Genomic DNA, 19,546 nt, shown 5'->3' with positions numbered 1-19,546 from the left:
GATGGATTGTTGTAGCACGGGGACCAATAGAAGCAAGGATCTATTATGCCACCATGGAGGCCAACCATCAAATGATTCATTGTGGCATCAAGTGGCCTAAAAGGGCATGGGATGCATTGTGACACCACAGGGGTTAAGAGAAACAAGGCACTATTGTGACCCAATGCAGGCTAACAATCTAATGATCCCTTGTGGCACCAGGGGTTGTAAAAGGGCCAGGGATGAATTGTGAAAGCATGGGGCCCAATAAAGACATGGAAATATTATGACACCATAGAGGCCAAGAATCAAGTGATTCATTGTAACACCAAGTGGCCTAAAAGGGCATGGGATGCATTGTGACACCACAGGGGTTAAGAGAAGCAAGGAACTATTGAGACCCAATGCAGGCTAACAATCTAATGATCCCTTGTGGCACCAGGGGGTATAAAAAGGGCCAGTGATGGATTGTTACAGCACGGGGACCAATAGAAGCAAGGATCTATTATGCCACCATGGAGGCCAAGAATCAAATGATTCATTGCGACATCAAGTGGCCTAAAGGGGCATGGGATGGATTGTGACACCACAGAGGTTAAGAGAAGCAAGGAACCATTGTGACCCAATGCAGGCTAACAATCTAATGATCCCTTGTGACACCAGGGTTTGTAAAAGGCCCAGTGATGGAATGTTACAGCACGGGGACCAATAGAAGCAAGGATCTATTATGCCACCATGGAGGCCAAGAATCAAATGATTCATTGTGACATCAAGTGGCCTAAAAGGGCATGAGATGCATTGTGACACCACAGGGGTTAAGAGAAACAAGGAACCATTGTGACCCAAGGGAGGCTAACAATCTAATGATCCCTTGTGGCACCAGGGGGTATAAAAAGGGCCAGTGATGGATTGTTACAGCACGGGGACCAATAGAAGCAAGGATCTATTATGCCACCATGGAGGCCAAGAATCAAATGATTCATTGTAACATGAAGTGGCCAAAAAGAGCATGGGATGCATTGTGACACCACAGGGGTTAAGAGAAGCAAGGAACCATTGTGACCCAATGGAGGCTATCAATCTACTGAACCCTGGTGGCACCAGGGGGTATAAAAAGGGCCAGGGATGGATTGTTGTGGCACGGGGACCAATAGAAGCAAGGATCTATTATGCCACCATGGAGGCCAACCATCAAATGATTCATTGCGACATCAAGTGGCCAAAAAGGGCATGGGATGCATTGTGACACCACAGGGGTTAAGAGAAACAAGGCACTATTGTGACCCAATGCAGGCTAACAATCTAATGATCCCTTGTGGCACCAGGGGTTGTAAAAGGGCCAGGGATGAATTGTGAAAGCATGGGGCCCAATAAAGACATGGAAATATTATGACACCATAGAGGCCAAGAATCAAGTGATTCATTGTAACACCAAGTGGCCTAAAAGGGCATGGGATGCATTGGGACACCATAGAGGTTAAGAGAAGCAAGGAACCATTGTGACCCAAGGGAGGCTAACAATCTAATGATCCCTTGTGGCACCAGGGGGTATAAAAAGGGCCAGTGATGGATTGTTAGAGCACGGGGACCAATAGAAGCAAGGATCTATTATGCCACCATGGAGGCCAAGAATCAAATGATTCATTGCGACATCAAGTGCCCTAAAAGGGCAAGGGATGGATTGTGACACCACAGGGGTTAAGAGAAGCAAGGAACCATTGAGACCCAAGGGAGGCTAACAATCTAATGATCCCTTGTGGCACCAGGGTGTATAAAAAGGGCCAGTGATGGATTGTTACAGCACGGGGACCAATAGAAGCAAGGATCTATTATGCCACCATGGAGGCCAAGAATCAAATGATTCATTGTGACATCAAGTGGCCTAAAAGGGCATGGGATGCATTGTGACACCACCGGGGTTAAGAGAAGCAAGGAACCATTGTGACCCAAGGGAGGCTAACAATCTAATGGTCCCTTTTGACACCAGGGGTTGTAAAAGGGCCAGGGAGGGATTGTTGTAGCACGGGGATCAATAGAAGCAAGGATCTATTATGCCACCATGGAGGCCAACCATCAAATGATTCATTGTGACATCAAGTGGCCTAAAAGGGCATGGGATGCATTGTGACACCACAGGGGTTAAGAGTAACAAGGCACTATTGTGACCCAAGGGAGGCTAAAAATCTAATGATCCCTTGTGGCACCAGGGGTTGTAAAAGGGCCAGGGATGAATTGTGAAAGCATGGGGCCCAATAAAGACATGGAAATATTATGACACCATAGAGGCCAAGAATCAAATGGTTCATTGTGACATCAAGTGGCCTAAAAGGGCATGGGATGCATTGTGACACCACAGAGGTTAAGAGAAGCAAGGAACCATTGTGACCCAATGCAGGCTAATAATCTAATGATCCCTTGTGACACCAGCGTTTGTAAAAGGCCCAGTGATGGAATGTTACAGCACGGGGACCAATAGAAGCAAGGATCTATTATGCCACCATGGAGGCCAAGAATCAAATGATTCATTGCGACATCAAGTGGCCTAAAAGGGCATGGGATGCATTGTGACACCACAGGGGTTAAGAGAAGCAAGGAACCATTGTGACCCAAGGGAGGCTAACAATCTAATGATCCCTTGTGGCACCAGGGGGTATAAAAAGGGTCAGGGATGGATTGTTACAGCACGGGGACCAAGAGAATCAAGGAACGATTATGCCACCAGGGAGGCCAAGAATCAAATGATTCATTGTAACATGAAGTGGCCAAAAAGTGCATGGGATGCATTGTGACACCACAGGGGTTAAGAGAAGCAAGGCACCATTGTGACCCATTGGAGGCTATCAATCTAATGACCCCTTGTGGCACAAGGGGTATAAAATGGACCAGGTGTGGATTGCTGTAGCACGGGGACCAATAGAAGAAAGGATCTGTTATGCCACCATGGAGGCCAACCATCAAATGATTCCTTGTGACATCAAGTGGCCTAAAAGGGCATGGGATGCATTGTGACACCACAGGGGTTAAGAGAAACAAGGCACTATTGTGACCCAATGCAGGCTAACAATCTAATGATCCCTTGTGGCACCAGGGGTTGTAAAAGGGCCAGGGATGAATTGTGAAAGCATGGGGCCCAATAAAGACATGGAAATATTATGACACCATAGAGGCCAAGAATCAAGTGATTCATTGTAACACCAAGTGGCCTAAAAGGGCATGGGATGCATTGGGACACCATAGAGGTTAAGAGAAGCAAGGAACCATTGAGACCCAATGCAGGCTAACAATCTATATGATCCCTTGTGGCACCAGGGGGTATAAAAAGGGCCAGTGATGGATTGTTACAGCACGGGGACCAATAGAAGCAAGGATCTATTATGCCACCATGGAGGCCAAGAATCAAATGATTCATTGCGACATCAAGTGGCCTAAAAGGGCATGGGATGGATTGTGACACCACAGGGGTTAAGAGAAGCAAGGAACCATTGAGACCCAAGGGAGGCTAACAATCTAATGGTCCCTTGTGGCACCAGGGTGTATAAAAAGGGCCAGTGATGGATTGTTACAGCACGGGGACCAATAGAAGCAAGGATCTATTATGCCACCATGGAGGCCAAGAATCAAATGATTCATTGTGACATCAAGTGGCCTAAAAGGGCATGGGATGCATTGTGACACCACAGGGGTTAAGAGAAGCAAGAAACCATTGTGACCCAAGAGAGGCTAACAATCTAATGTTCCCTTTTGACACCAGGGGTTGTAAAAGGGCCAGGGATGGATTGTTACAGCACGGGGACCAATAGAAGCAAGGATCTATTATGCCACCATGGAGGCCAAGAATCAAATGATTCATTGTGACATCAAGTGGCCTAAAAGGGCATGGGATGCATTTTGACACCACAGGGGTTAAGAGAAGCAAGGAACCATTGTGACCCAAGGGAGGCTAACAATCTAATGATCCCTTGTTGCACCAGGGGGTATAAAAGTGGTCAGGGATGGATTGTTGTAGCACGGGGATCAATAGAAGCAAGGATCTATTATGCCACCATGGAGGCCAACCATCAAATGATTCATTGTGACATCAAGTGGCCTAAAAGGGCATGGGATGCATTGTGACACCACAGGGGTTAAGAGTAACAAGGCACTATTGTGACCCAAGGGAGGCTAACAATCTAATGATCCCTTGTGGCACCAGGGGTTGTAAAAGGGCCAGGGATGAATTGTGAAAGCATGGGGCCCAATAAAGACATGGAAATATTATGACACCATAGAGGCCAAGAATCAAATGATTCATTGTAACACCAAGTGGCCTAAAAGGGCATGGGATGCATTGTGACACCACTGAGGTTAAGAGAAGCAAGGAACCATTGTGACCCAATGCAGGTTAACAATCTAATGATCCCTTGTGGCACCAGGGGGTATAAAAAGGGCCAGTGATGGATTGTTACAGCACGGGGACCAATAGAAGCAAGGATCTATTATGCCACCATGGAGGCCAAGAATCAAATGATTCATTGTGACATCAAGTGGCCTAAAAGGGCATGGGATGCATTGTGACACCACAGGGGTTAAGAGAAGCAAGGAACCATTGTGACCCAAGAGAGGCTAACAATCTAATGGTCCCTTTTGACAGCAGGGGTTGTAAAAGGGCCAGGGATGGATTGTTACAGCACGGGGACCAATAGAAGCAAGGATCTATTATGCCACCATGGAGGCCAAGAATCAAATGATTCATTGTGACATCAAGTGGCCTAAAAGGGCATGGGATGCATTTTGACACCACAGGGGTTAAGAGAAGCAAGGAACCATTGTGACCCAAGGGAGGCTAACAATCTAATGATCCCTTGTTGCACCAGGGGGTATAAAAGTGGACAGGGATGGATTGTTGTAGCACGGGGATCAATAGAAGCAAGGATCTATTATGCCACCATGGAGGCCAACCATCAAATGATTCATTGTGACATCAAGTGGCCTAAAAGGGCATGGGATGCATTGTGACACCACAGGGGTTAAGAGTAACAAGGCACTATTGTGACCCAAGGGAGGCTAACAATCTAATGATCCCTTGTGGCACCAGGGGTTGTAAAAGGGCCAGGGATGAATTGTGAAAGCATGGGGCCCAATAAAGACATGGAAATATTATGACACCATAGAGGCCAAGAATCAAATGGTTCATTGTAACACCAAGTGGCCTAAAAGGGCATGGGATGCATTGTGACACCACTGAGGTTAAGAGAAGCAAGGAACCATTGTGACCCAATGCAGGTTACCAATCTAATGATCCCTTGTGGCACCAGGGGGTATAAAAAGGGCCAGTGATGGATTGTTACAGCACGGGGACCAATAGAAGCAAGGATCTATTATGCCACCATGGAGGCCAAGAATCAAATGATTCATTGCGACATCAAGTGGCCTAAAAGGGCATGGGATGCATTTTGACACCACAGGGATTAAGAGAAGCAAGGAACCATTGACCCAAGGGAGGCTAACAATCTAATGATCCCTTGTGGCACCAGGGGGTATAAAAAGTGTCAGGGATGGATTGTTGTAGCACAGGGATCAATAGAAGCAAGGATCTATTATGCCACAATGGAGGCCAACCCTCAAATGATTCATTGTGACATCAAGTGGCCTAAAAGGGCATGGGATGCATTGTGACACCACAGAGGTTAAGAGAAGCAAGGAACCATTGTGACCCAATGCAGGCTAATAATCTAATGATCCCTTGTGACACCAGGGTTTGTAAAAGGCCCAGTGATGGAATGTTACAGCACGGGGACCAATAGAAGCAAGGATCTATTATGCCACCATGGAGGCCAAGAATCAAATGATTCATTGTGACATCAAGTGGCCTAAAAGGGCATGGGATGCATTGTGACTCCACAGGGGTTAAGAGAAGCAAGGAACCATTGTGACCCAAGGGAGGCTAACAATCTAATGATCCCTTGTGGCACCAGGGGGTATAAAAAGGGTCAGGGATGGATTGTTACAGCACGGGGACCAATAGAATCAAGGAACGATTATGCCACCATGGAGGCCAAGAATCAAATGATTCATTGTAACATGAAGTGGCCAAAAAGTTCATGGGATGCATTGTGACACCACAGGGGTTAAGAGAAGCAAGGAACCATTGTGACCCATTGGAGGCTATCAATCTACTGACCCCTTGTGGCACCAGGGGGTATAAAAAGGGCCATTGATGGATTGTTGTAGCACGGGGACCAATAGAAGCAAGGATCTATTATGCCACCATGGAGGCCAACCATCAAATGATTCATTGTGGCATCAAGTGGCCAAAAAGGGCATGGGATGCATTGTGACACCACAGGGGTTAAGAGAAACAAGGCACTATTGTGACCCAATGCAGGCTAACAATCTAATGATCCCTTGTGGCACCAGGGGTTGTAAAAGGGCCAGGGATGAATTGTGAAAGCATGGGGCCCAATAAAGACATGGAAATATTATGACACCATAGAGGCCAAGAATCAAGTGATTCATTGTAACACCAAGTGGCCTAAAAGGGCATGGGATGCATTGTGACACCACAGGGGTTAAGAGAAGCAAGGAACTATTGAGACCCAATGCAGGCTAACAATCTAATGATCCCTTGTGGCACCAGGGGGTATAAAAAGGGCCAGTGATGGATTGTTACAGCACGGGGACCAATAGAAGCAAGGATCTATTATGCCACCATGGAGGCCAAGAATCAAATGATTCATTGCGACATCAAGTGGCCTAAAGGGGCATGGGATGGATTGTGACACCACAGAGGTTAAGAGAAGCAAGGAACCATTGTGACCCAATGCAGGCTAACAATCTAATGATCCCTTGTGACACCAGGGTTTGTAAAAGGCCCAGTGATGGAATGTTACAGCACGGGGACCAATAGAAGCAAGGATCTATTATGCCACCATGGAGGCCAAGAATCAAATGATTCATTGTGACATCAAGTGGCCTAAAAGGGCATGAGATGCATTGTGACACCACAGGGGTTAAGAGAAACAAGGAACCATTGTGACCCAAGGGAGGCTAACAATCTAATGATCCCTTGTGGCACCAGGGGGTATAAAAAGGGCCAGTGATGGATTGTTACAGCACGGGGACCAATAGAAGCAAGGATCTATTATGCCACCATGGAGGCCAAGAATCAAATGATTCATTGTAACATGAAGTGGCCAAAAAGAGCATGGGATGCATTGTGACACCACAGGGGTTAAGAGAAGCAAGGAACCATTGTGACCCAATGGAGGCTATCAATCTACTGAACCCTGGTGGCACCAGGGGGTATAAAAAGGGCCAGGGATGGATTGTTGTGGCACGGGGACCAATAGAAGCAAGGATCTATTATGCCACCATGGAGGCCAACCATCAAATGATTCATTGCGACATCAAGTGGCCAAAAAGGGCATGGGATGCATTGTGACACCACAGGGGTTAAGAGAAACAAGGCACTATTGTGACCCAATGCAGGCTAACAATCTAATGATCCCTTGTGGCACCAGGGGTTGTAAAAGGGCCAGGGATGAATTGTGAAAGCATGGGGCCCAATAAAGACATGGAAATATTATGACACCATAGAGGCCAAGAATCAAGTGATTCATTGTAACACCAAGTGGCCTAAAAGGGCATGGGATGCATTGGGACACCATAGAGGTTAAGAGAAGCAAGGAACCATTGTGACCCAAGGGAGGCTAACAATCTAATGATCCCTTGTGGCACCAGGGGGTATAAAAAGGGCCAGTGATGGATTGTTAGAGCACGGGGACCAATAGAAGCAAGGATCTATTATGCCACCATGGAGGCCAAGAATCAAATGATTCATTGCGACATCAAGTGCCCTAAAAGGGCAAGGGATGGATTGTGACACCACAGGGGTTAAGAGAAGCAAGGAACCATTGAGACCCAAGGGAGGCTAACAATCTAATGATCCCTTGTGGCACCAGGGTGTATAAAAAGGGCCAGTGATGGATTGTTACAGCACGGGGACCAATAGAAGCAAGGATCTATTATGCCACCATGGAGGCCAAGAATCAAATGATTCATTGTGACATCAAGTGGCCTAAAAGGGCATGGGATGCATTGTGACACCACCGGGGTTAAGAGAAGCAAGGAACCATTGTGACCCAAGGGAGGCTAACAATCTAATGGTCCCTTTTGACACCAGGGGTTGTAAAAGGGCCAGGGATGGATTGTTGTAGCACGGGGATCAATAGAAGCAAGGATCTATTATGCCACCATGGAGGCCAACCATCAAATGATTCATTGTGACATCAAGTGGCCTAAAAGGGCATGGGATGCATTGTGACACCACAGGGGTTAAGAGTAACAAGGCACTATTGTGACCCAAGGGAGGCTAAAAATCTAATGATCCCTTGTGGCACCAGGGGTTGTAAAAGGGCCAGGGATGAATTGTGAAAGCATGGGGCCCAATAAAGACATGGAAATATTATGACACCATAGAGGCCAAGAATCAAATGGTTCATTGTGACATCAAGTGGCCTAAAAGGGCATGGGATGCATTGTGACACCACAGAGGTTAAGAGAAGCAAGGAACCATTGTGACCCAATGCAGGCTAATAATCTAATGATCCCTTGTGACACCAGCGTTTGTAAAAGGCCCAGTGATGGAATGTTACAGCACGGGGACCAATAGAAGCAAGGATCTATTATGCCACCATGGAGGCCAAGAATCAAATGATTCATTGCGACATCAAGTGGCCTAAAAGGGCATGGGATGCATTGTGACACCACAGGGGTTAAGAGAAGCAAGGAACCATTGTGACCCAAGGGAGGCTAACAATCTAATGATCCCTTGTGGCACCAGGGGGTATAAAAAGGGCCAGTGATGGATTGTTACAGCACGGGGACCAATAGAATCAAGGAACGATTATGCCACCATGGAGGCCAAGAATCAAATGATTCATTGTAACATGAAGTGGCCAAAAAGTTCATGGGATGCATTGTGACACCACAGGGGTTAAGAGAAGCAAGGAACCATTGTGACCCATTGGAGGCTATCAATCTAATGACCCCTTGTGGCACCAGGGGGTATAAAAAGGGCCATTGATGGATTGTTGTAGCACGGGGACCAATAGAAGCAAGGATCTATTATGCCACCATGGAGGCCAACCATCAAATGATTCATTGTGGCATCAAGTGGCCTAAAAGGGCATGGGATGCATTGTGACACCACAGGGGTTAAGAGAAACAAGGCACTATTGTGACCCAATGCAGGCTAACAATCTAATGATCCCTTGTGGCACCAGGGGTTGTAAAAGGGCCAGGGATGAATTGTGAAAGCATGGGGCCCAATAAAGACATGGAAACATTATGACACCATAGAGGCCAAGAATCAAATGATTCATTGTAACACCAAGTGGCCTAAAAGGGCATGGGATGCATTGTGACACCACAGGGGTTAAGAGAAGCAAGGAACTATTGAGACCCAATGCAGGCTAACAATCTAATGATCCCTTGTGGCACCAGGGGGTATAAAAAGGGCCAGTGATGGATTGTTACAGCACGGGGACCAATAGAAGCAAGGATCTATTATGCCACCATGGAGGCCAAGAATCAAATGCTTCATTGTAACATCAAGTGGCCTAAAGGGGCATGGGATGGATTGTGACACCACAGAGGTTAAGAGAAGCAAGGCACCATTGTGACCCAATGCAGGCTAACAATCTAATGATCCCTTGTGACACCAGGGTTTGTAAAAGGCCCAGTGATGGAATGTTACAGCACGGGGACCAATAGAAGCAAGGATCTATTATGCCACCATGGAGGCCAAGAATCAAATGATTCATTGTGACATCAAGTGGCCTAAAAGGGCATGAGATGCATTGTGACACCACAGGGGTTAAGAGAAACAAGGAACCATTGTGACCCAATGCAGGCTAACAATCTAATGATCCCTTGTGGCACCAGGGGGTATAAAAAGGGCCAGTGATGGATTGTTACAGCACGGGGACCAATAGAAGCAAGGATCTATTATGCCACCATGGAGGCCAAGAATCAAATGATTCATTGTAACATGAAGTGGCCAAAAAGAGCATGGGATGCATTGTGACACCACAGGGGTTAAGAGAAGCAAGGAACCATTGTGACCCAATGGAGGCTATCAATCTACTGAACCCTGGTGGCACCAGGGGGTATAAAAAGGGCCAGGGATGGATTGTTGTGGCACGGGGACCAATAGAAGCAAGGATCTATTATGCCACCATGGAGGCCAACCATCAAATGATTCATTGCGACATGAAGTGGCCAAAAAGGGCATGGGATGCATTGTGACACCACCGGGGTTAAGAGAAACAAGGCACTATTGTGACCCAATGCAGGCTAACAATCTAATGATCCCTTGTGGCACCAGGGGTTGTAAAAGGGCCAGGGATGAATTGTGAAAGCATGGGGCCCAATAAAGACATGGAAATATTATGACACCATAGAGGCCAAGAATCAAGTGATTCATTGTAACACCAAGTGGCCTAAAAGGGCATGGGATGCATTGGGACACCATAGAGGTTAAGAGAAGCAAGGAACCATTGAGACCCAATGCAGGCTAACAATCTATATGATCCCTTGTGGCACCAGGGGGTATAAAAAGGGCCAGTGATGGATTGTTACAGCACGGGGACCAATAGAAGCAAGGATCTATTATGCCACCATGGACGCCAAGAATCAAATGATTCATTGGGACATCAAGTGGCCTAAAAGGGCATGGGATGGATTGTGACACCACAGGGGTTAAGAGAAGCAAGGAACCACTGAGACCCAAGGGAGGCTAACAATCTAATGATCCCTTGTGGCACCAGGGTGTATAAAAAGGGCCAGTGATGGATTGTTACAGCACGGGGACCAATAGAAGCAAGGATCTGTTATGCCACCATGTAGGTCAAGAATCAAATGATTCATTGCGACATCAAGTGGCCTAAAAGGGCATGGGATGCATTTTGACACCACAGGGGTTAGGAGAAGCAAGGAACCATTGTGACCCAAGGGAGGCTAACAATCTAATGATCCCTTGTGGCACCAGGGGGTATAAAAAGGGTCAGGGATGGATTGTTGTAGCACGGGGGCCAATAGAAGCAAGGATCTATTATGCCACCATGGAGGCCAAGAATCAAATGATTCATTGTGACATCAAGTGGCCTAAAAGGGCATGGGATGCATTGTGACACCACTGGGGTTAAGAGAAATAAGGCACTATTGTGACCCAATGCAGGCTAACAATCTAATGATCCCTTGTGGCACCAGGGGTTGTAAAAGGGCCAGGGATGAATTGTGAAAGCATGGGGCCCAATAAAGACATGGAAATATTATGACACCATAGAGGCCAAGAATCAAGTGATTCATTGTAACACCAAGTGGCCTAAAAGGGCATGGGATGCATTGTGACACCATAGAGGTTAAGAGAAGCAAGGAACTATTGAGACCAAATGCAGGCTAACAATCTAATGATCCCTTGTGCCACCAGGGGGTATAAAAAGGGCCAGTGATGGATTGTTACAGCACGGGGAACAATAGAAGCAAGGATCTATTATGCCACCATGGAGGCCAAGAATCAAATGATTCATTGTGACATCAAGTGGCCTAAAGGGGCATGGGATGGATTGTGACACCACAGAGGTTAAGAGAAGCAAGGAACCATTGAGACCCAAGGGAGGCTAACAATCTAATGATCCCTTGTGGCACCAGGGGGTATAAAAAGGGCCAGTGATGGATTGTTACAGCACGGGGACCAATAGAAGCAAGGATCTATTATGCCACCATGGAGGCCAAGAATCAAATGATTCATTGCGACATCAAGTGGCCTAAAAGGGCATGGGATGCATTGTGACACCACAGGGGATAAGAGAAGCAAGGAACTATTGAGACCCAATGCAGGCTAACAATCTAATGATCCCTTGTGGCACCAGGGGGTATAAAAAGGGCCAGTGATGGATTGTTACAGCACGGGGACCAATAGAAGCAAGGATCTATTATGCCACCATGGAGGCCAAGAATCAAATGCTTCATTGTAACATCAAGTGGCCTAAAGCGGCATGGTATGGATTGTGACACCACAGAGGTTAAGAGAAGCAAGGAACCATTGTGACCCAATGCAGGCTAACAATCTAATGATCCCTTGTGACACCAGGGTTTGTAAAAGGCCCAGTGATGGAATGTTACAGCACGGGGACCAATAGAAGCAAGGATCTATTATGCCACCATGGAGGCCAAGAATCAAATGATTCATTGTGACATCAAGTGGCCTAAAAGGGCATGAGATGCATTGTGACACCACAGGGGTTAAGAGAAACAAGGAACCATTGTGACCCAAGGGAGGCTAACAATCTAATGATCCCTTGTGGCACCAGGGGGTATAAAAAGGGCCAGTGATGGATTGTTACAGCACGGGGACCAATAGAAGCAAGGATCTATTATGCCACCATGGAGGCCAAGAATCAAATGATTCATTGTAACATGAAGTGGCCAAAAAGAGCATGGGATGCATTGTGACACCACAGGGGTTAAGAGAAGCAAGGAACCATTGTGACCCAATGGAGGCTATCAATCTAATGACCCCTTGTGGCACCAGGGGGTATAAAAAGGGCCAGGGATGGATTGTTGTGGCACGGGGACCAATAGAAGCAAGGATCTATTATGCCATCATGGAGGCCAACCATCAAATGATTCATTGCGACATCAAGTGGCCAAAAAGGGCATGGGATGCATTGTGACACCACAGGGGTTAAGAGAAACAAGGCACTATTGTGACCCAATGCAGGCTAACAATCTAATGATCCCTTGTGGCACCAGGGGTTGTAAAAGGGCCAGGGATGAATTGTGAAAGCATGGGGCCCAATAAAGACATGGAAATATTATGACACCATAGAGGCCAAGAATCAAGTGATTCATTGTAACACCAAGTGGCCTAAAAGGGCATGGGATGCATTGGGACACCATAGAGGTTAAGAGAAGCAAGGAACCATTGTGACCCAAGGGAGGCTAACAATCTAATGATCCCTTGTGGCACCAGGGGGTATAAAAAGGGCCAGTGATGGATTGTTACAGCACGGGGACCAATAGAAGCAAGGATCTATTATGCCACCATGGAGGCCAAGAATCAAATGATTCATTGCGACATCAAGTGCCCTAAAAGGGCAAGGGATGGATTGTGACACCACAGGGGTTAAGAGAAGCAAGGAACCATTGAGACCCAAGGGAGGCTAACAATCTAATGATCCCTTGTGGCACCAGGGGGTATAAAAAGGGCCAGTGATGGATTGTTACAGCACGGGGACCAATAGAAGCAAGGATCTATTATGCCACCATGGAGGCCAAGAATCAAATGATTCATTGTGACATCAAGTGGCCTAAAAGGGCATGGGATGCATTGTGACACCACAGGGGTTAAGAGAAGCAAGGAACCATTGTGACCCAAGGGAGGCTAACAATCTAATGATCCCTTGTGGCACCAGGGGGTATAAAAAGTGTCAGGGATGGATTGTTACAGCACAGGGACCAAGAGAATCAAGGAACGATTATGCCACCAGGGAGGCCAAGAATCAAATGATTCATTGTAACATGAAGTGGCCAAAAAGTGCATGGGATGCATTGTGACACCACAGGGGTTAAGAGAAGCAAGGAACCATTGTGACCCATTGGAGGCTATCAATCTAATGACCCCTTGTGGCACCAGGGGGTATAAAAAGGGCCAGGGATGGATTGCTGTAGCACGGGGACCAATAGAAGAAAGGATCTATTATGCCACCATGGAGGCCAACCATCAAATGATTCATTGTGACATCAAGAGGCCTAAAAGGGCATGGGATGCATTGTGACACCACAGGGGTTAAGAGAAGCAAGGAACTATTGAGACCCAATGCAGGCTAACAATCTAATGATCCCTTGTGGCACCAGGGGGTATAAAAAGGGCCAGTGATGGATTGTTACAGCACGGGGACCAATAGAAGCAAGGATCTAATATGCCACCATGGAGGCCAAGAATCAAATGTTTCATTGTAACATCAAGTGGACTAAAGGGGCATGGGATGGATTGTGACACCACAGAGGTTAAGAGAAGCAAGGAACCATTGTGACCCAATGCAGGCTAACAATCTAATGATCCCTTGTGACACCAGGGTTTGTAAAAGGCCCAGTGATGGAATGTTACAGCACGGGGACCAATAGAAGCAAGGATCTATTATGCCACCATGGAGGCCAAGAATCAAATGATTCATTGTGACATCAAGTGGCCTAAAAGGGCATGAGATGCATTGTGACACCACAGGGGTTAAGAGAAACAAGGAACCATTGTGACCCAAGGGAGGCTAACAATCTAATGATCCCTTGTGGCACCAGGGGGTATAAAAAGGGCCAGTGATGGATTGTTACAGCACGGGGACCAATAGAAGCAAGGATCTATTATGCCACCATGGAGGCCAACCATCAAATGATTCATTGTAACATGAAGTGGCCAAAAAGAGCATGGGATGCATTGTGACACCACAGGGGTTAAGAGAAGCAAGGAACCATTGTGACCCAATGGAGGCTATCAATCTACTGAACCCTGGTGGCACCAGGGGGTATAAAAAGGGCCAGGGATGTATTGTTGTGGCACGGGGACCAATAGAAGCAAGGATCTATTATGCCACCATGGAGGCCAACCATCAAATGATTCATTGCGACATGAAGTGGCCAAAAAGGGCATGGGATGCATTGTGACACCACAGGGGTTAAGAGAAACAAGGCACTATTGTGACCCAATGCAGGCTAACAATCTAATGATCCCTTGTGGCACCAGGGGTTGTAAAAGGGCCAGGGATGAATTGTGAAAGCATGGGGCCCAATAAAGACATGGAAATATTATGACACCATAGAGGCCAAGAATCAAGTGATTCATTGTAACACCAAGTGGCCTAAAAGGGCATGGGATGCATTGGGACACCATAGAGGTTAAGAGAAGCAAGGAACCATTGAGACCCAATGCAGGCTAACAATCTATATGATCCCTTGTGGCACCAGGGGGTATAAAAAGGGCCAGTGATGGATTGTTACAGCACGGGGACCAATAGAAGCAAGGATCTATTATGCCACCATGGAGGCCAAGAATCAAATGATTCATTGCGACATCAAGTGCCCTAAAAGGGCAAGGGATGGATTGTGACACCACAGGGGTTAAGAGAAGCAAGGAACCACTGAGACCCAAGGGAGGCTAACAATCTAATGATCCCTTGTGGCACCAGGGTGTATAAAAAGGGCCAGTGATGGATTGTTACAGCACGGGGACCAATAGAAGCAAGGATCTATTATGCCACCATGGAGGTCAAGAATCAAATGATTCATTGCGACATCAAGTGGCCTAAAAGGGCATGGGATGCATTTTGACACCACAGGGGTTAAGAGAAGCAAGGAACCATTGTGACCCAAGGGAGGCTAACAATCTCATGATCCCTTGTGGCACCAGGGGGTATAAAAATTGTCAGGGATGGATTGTTGTAGCACGGGGACCAATAGAAGCAAGGATCTATTATGCCACCATGGAGGCCAAGAATCAAATGATTCATTGTGACATCAAGTGGCCTAAAAGGGCATGGGATGCATTGTGACACCACAGAGGTTAAGAGAAATAAGGCACTATTGTGACCCAATGCAGGCTAACAATCTAATGATCCCTTGTGGCACCAGGGGTTGTAAAAGGGCCAGGGATGAATTGTGAAAGCATGGGGCCCAATAAAGACATGGAAATATTATGACACCATAGAGGCCAAGAATCAAGTGATTCATTGTAACACCAAGTGGCCTAAAAGGGCATGGGATGCATTGTGACACCATAGAGGTTAAGAGAAGCAAGGAAATATTGAGACCCAATGCAGGCTAACAATCTAATGATCCCTTGTGGCACCAGGGGGTATAAAAAGGGCCAGTGATGGATTGTTACAGCACGGGGACCAATAGAAGCAAGGATCTATTATGCCACCATGGAGGCCAAGAATCAAATGATTCATTGTGACATCAAGTGGCCTAAAGGGGCATGGGATGGATTGTGACACCACAGAGGTTAAGAGAAGCAAGGAACCATTGAGACCCAAGGGAGGCTAACAATCTAATGATCCCTTGTGGCACCAGGGGGTATAAAAAGGGCCAGTGATGGATTGTTACAGCACGGGGACCAATAGAAGCAAGGATCTATTATGCCACCATGGAGGCCAAGAATCAAATGATTCATTGCGACATCAAGTGGCCTAAAAGGGCATGGGATGCATTTTGACACCACAGGGGTTAAGAGAAGCAAGGAACCATTGTGACCCAATGCAGGCTAACAATCTAATGATCCCTTGTGGCACCAGGGGGTATAAAAAGTGTCAGGGATGGATTGTTACAGCACGGGGACCAATAGAAGCAAGGATCTATTATGCCACCATGGAGGCCAAGAATCAAATGATTCATTGTGACATCAAGTGGCCTAAAAGGGCATGGGATGCATTTTGACACCACAGGGGTTAAGAGAAGCAAGGAACCATTGTGACCCAATGGAGGCTATCAATCTACTGACCCCTGGTTGCACCAGGGGGTATAAAAAGTGCCAGGGATGGATTGTTGTAGCACGGGGATCAATAGAAGCAAGGATCGATTATGCCACCATGGAGGCCAACCATCAAATGATTCATTGTGACATCAAGTGGCCTAAAAGGGCATGGGATGCATTGTGACACCACAGGGGTTAAGAGAAACAAGGCACTATTGTGACCCAATGCAGGCTAACAATCTAATGATCCCTTGTGGCACCAGGGGTTGTAAAAGGGCCAGGGATGAATTGTGAAATCATGGGGCCCAATAAAGACATGGAAATATTATGACACCATAGAGGCCAAGAATCAAATGATTCATTGTAACACCAAGTGGCCTAAAAGGGCATGGGATGCATTGTGACACCACTGAGGTTAAGAGAAGCAAGGAACCATGGAGACCCAATGCAGGCTAACAATCTAATGATCCCTTGTGGCACCAGGGGGTATAAAAAGGGCCAGGGATGGATTGATACAGCACGGGGACCAATAGAAGCAAGGATCTATTATGCCACCATGGAGGCCAAGAATCAAATGATTCATTGAGACATCAAGTGCCCTAAAAGGGCAAGGGATGGATTGTGACACCACAGGGGTTAAGAGAAGCAAGGAACCATTGAGACCCAAGGGAGGCTAACAATCTAATGATCCCTTGTGGCACCAGGGGGTATAAAAAGGGCCAGTGATGGATTGTTACAGCACGGGGACCAATAGAAGCAAGGATCTATTATGCCACCATGGAGGCCAAGAATCAAATGATTCATTGCGACATCAAGTGGCCTAAAAGGGCATGGGATGCATTTTGACACCACAGGGGTTAAGAGAAGCAAGGAACCATTGTGACCCAAGGGAGGCTAACAATCTAATGATCCCTTGTGGCACCAGGGGGTATAAAAAGTGTCAGGGATGGATTGTTGTAGCACGGGGACCAATAGAAGCAAGGATCTATTATGCCACCATGGAGGCCAACCATCAAATGATTCATTGTGACATCAAGTGGCCTAAAAGGGCATGGGATGCATTGTGACACCACAGGGGTTAAGAGAAACAAGGCACTATTGTGACCCAATGCAGGCTAACAATCTAATGATCCCTTGTGGCACCAGGGGTTGTAAAAGGGCCAGGGATGAATTGTGAAAGCATGGGGCCCAATAAAGACATGGAAATATTATGTCACCATAGAGGCCAAGAATCAAGTGATTCATTGTAACACCAAGTGGCCTAAAAGTGCATGAGATGCATTGTGACACCATAGAGGTTAAGAGAAGCAAGGAACCATTGTGACCCAATGCAGGCTAACAATCTAATGATCCCTTGTGGCACCAGGGGGTATAAAAAGGGCCAGGGATGGATTGTTACAGCACGGGGACCAATAGAAGCAAGGATCTATTATGCCACCATGGAGGCCAAGAATCAAATGATTCATTGTGACATAAAGTGGCCTAAAAGGGCATGGGATGCATTGTGACACCACAGGGGTTAAGAGAAGCAAGGAACCATTGTGACCCAAGGGAGGCTAACAATCTAATGATCCCTTGTGGCACCAGGGGGTATAAAAAGGGTCAGGGATGGATTGTTACAGCACGGGGACCAAGAGAATCAAGGAACGATTATGCCACCAGGAAGGCCAAGAATCAAATGATTCATTGTAACATGAAGTGGCCAAAAAGTGCATGGGATGCATTGTGACACCACAGGGGTTAAGAGAAGCAAGGAACCATTGTGACCCATTGGAGGCTATCAATCTAATGACCCCTTGTGGCACAAGGGGTATAAAAAGGGCCAGGGATGGATTGCTGTAGCACGGGGACCAATAGAAGAAAGGATCTATTATGCCACCATGGAGGCCAACCATCAAATGATTCATTGTGACATCAAGTGGCCTAAAAGGGCATGGGATGCATTGTGACACCACAGGGGTTAAGAGAAACAAGGCACTATTGTGACCCAAGGGAGGCTAACAATCTAATGATCCCTTTTGGCACCAGGGGTTGTAAAAGGGCCAGGGATGAATTGTGAAAGCATGGGGCCCAATAAAGACATGGAAATATTATGACACCATAGAGGCCAAGAATCAAGTGATTCATTGTAACACCAAGTGGCCTAAAAGGGCATGGGATGCATTGGGACACCATAGAGGTTAAGAGAAGCAAGGAACCATTGAGACCCACGGGAGGCTAACAATCTATATGATCCCTTGTGGCACCAGGGTGTATAAAAAGGGCCAGTGATGGATTGTTACAGCACGGGGACCAATAGAAGCAAGGATCTATTATGCCACCATGGAGGCCAAGAATCAAATGATTCATTGCGACATCAAGTGGCCTAAAAGGGCATGGGATGGATTGTGACACCACAGGGGTTAAGAGAAGCAAGGAACCATTGAGACCCAAGGGAGGCTAACAATCTAATGATCCCTTGTGGCACCAGGGGGTATAAAAAGGGCCAGTGATGGATTGTTACAGCACGGGGACCAATAGAAGCAAGGATCTATTATGCCACCATGGAGGCCAAGAATCAAATGATTCATTGTGACATCAAGTGGCCTAAAAGGGCATGGGATGCATTGTGACACCACAGGGGTTAAGAGAAGCAAGGAACCATTGTGACCCAAGGGAGGCTAACAATCTAATGGTCCCTTTTGACACCAGGGGTTGTAAAAGGGCCAGGGATGGATTGTTACAGCACGGGGACCAATAGAAGCAAGGATCTATTATGCCACCATGGAGGCCAAGAATCAAATGATTCATTGTGACATCAAGTGGCCTAAAAGGGCATGGGATGCATTGTGACACCACAGGGGTTAAGAGAAGCAAGGAACCATTGTGACCCAAGGGAGGCTAACAATCTAATGATCCCTTGTGGCACCAGGGGGTATAAAAGTGGTCAGGGATGGATTGTTGTAGCACGGGGATCAATAGAAGCAAGGATCTATTATGCCACCATGGAGGCCAACCATCAAATGATTCATTGTGACATCAAGTGGCTTAAAAGGGCATGGGATGCATTGTGACACCACA

Source organism: Cinclus cinclus, chromosome 32, assembly GCF_963662255.1.
Source record: "Cinclus cinclus chromosome 32, bCinCin1.1, whole genome shotgun sequence".
Taxonomy (NCBI): Eukaryota; Metazoa; Chordata; class Aves; order Passeriformes; family Cinclidae; genus Cinclus; species Cinclus cinclus.
The sequence above is the reverse complement of the archived record's forward strand: the minus strand, read 5'-3'. Positions refer to the sequence as shown.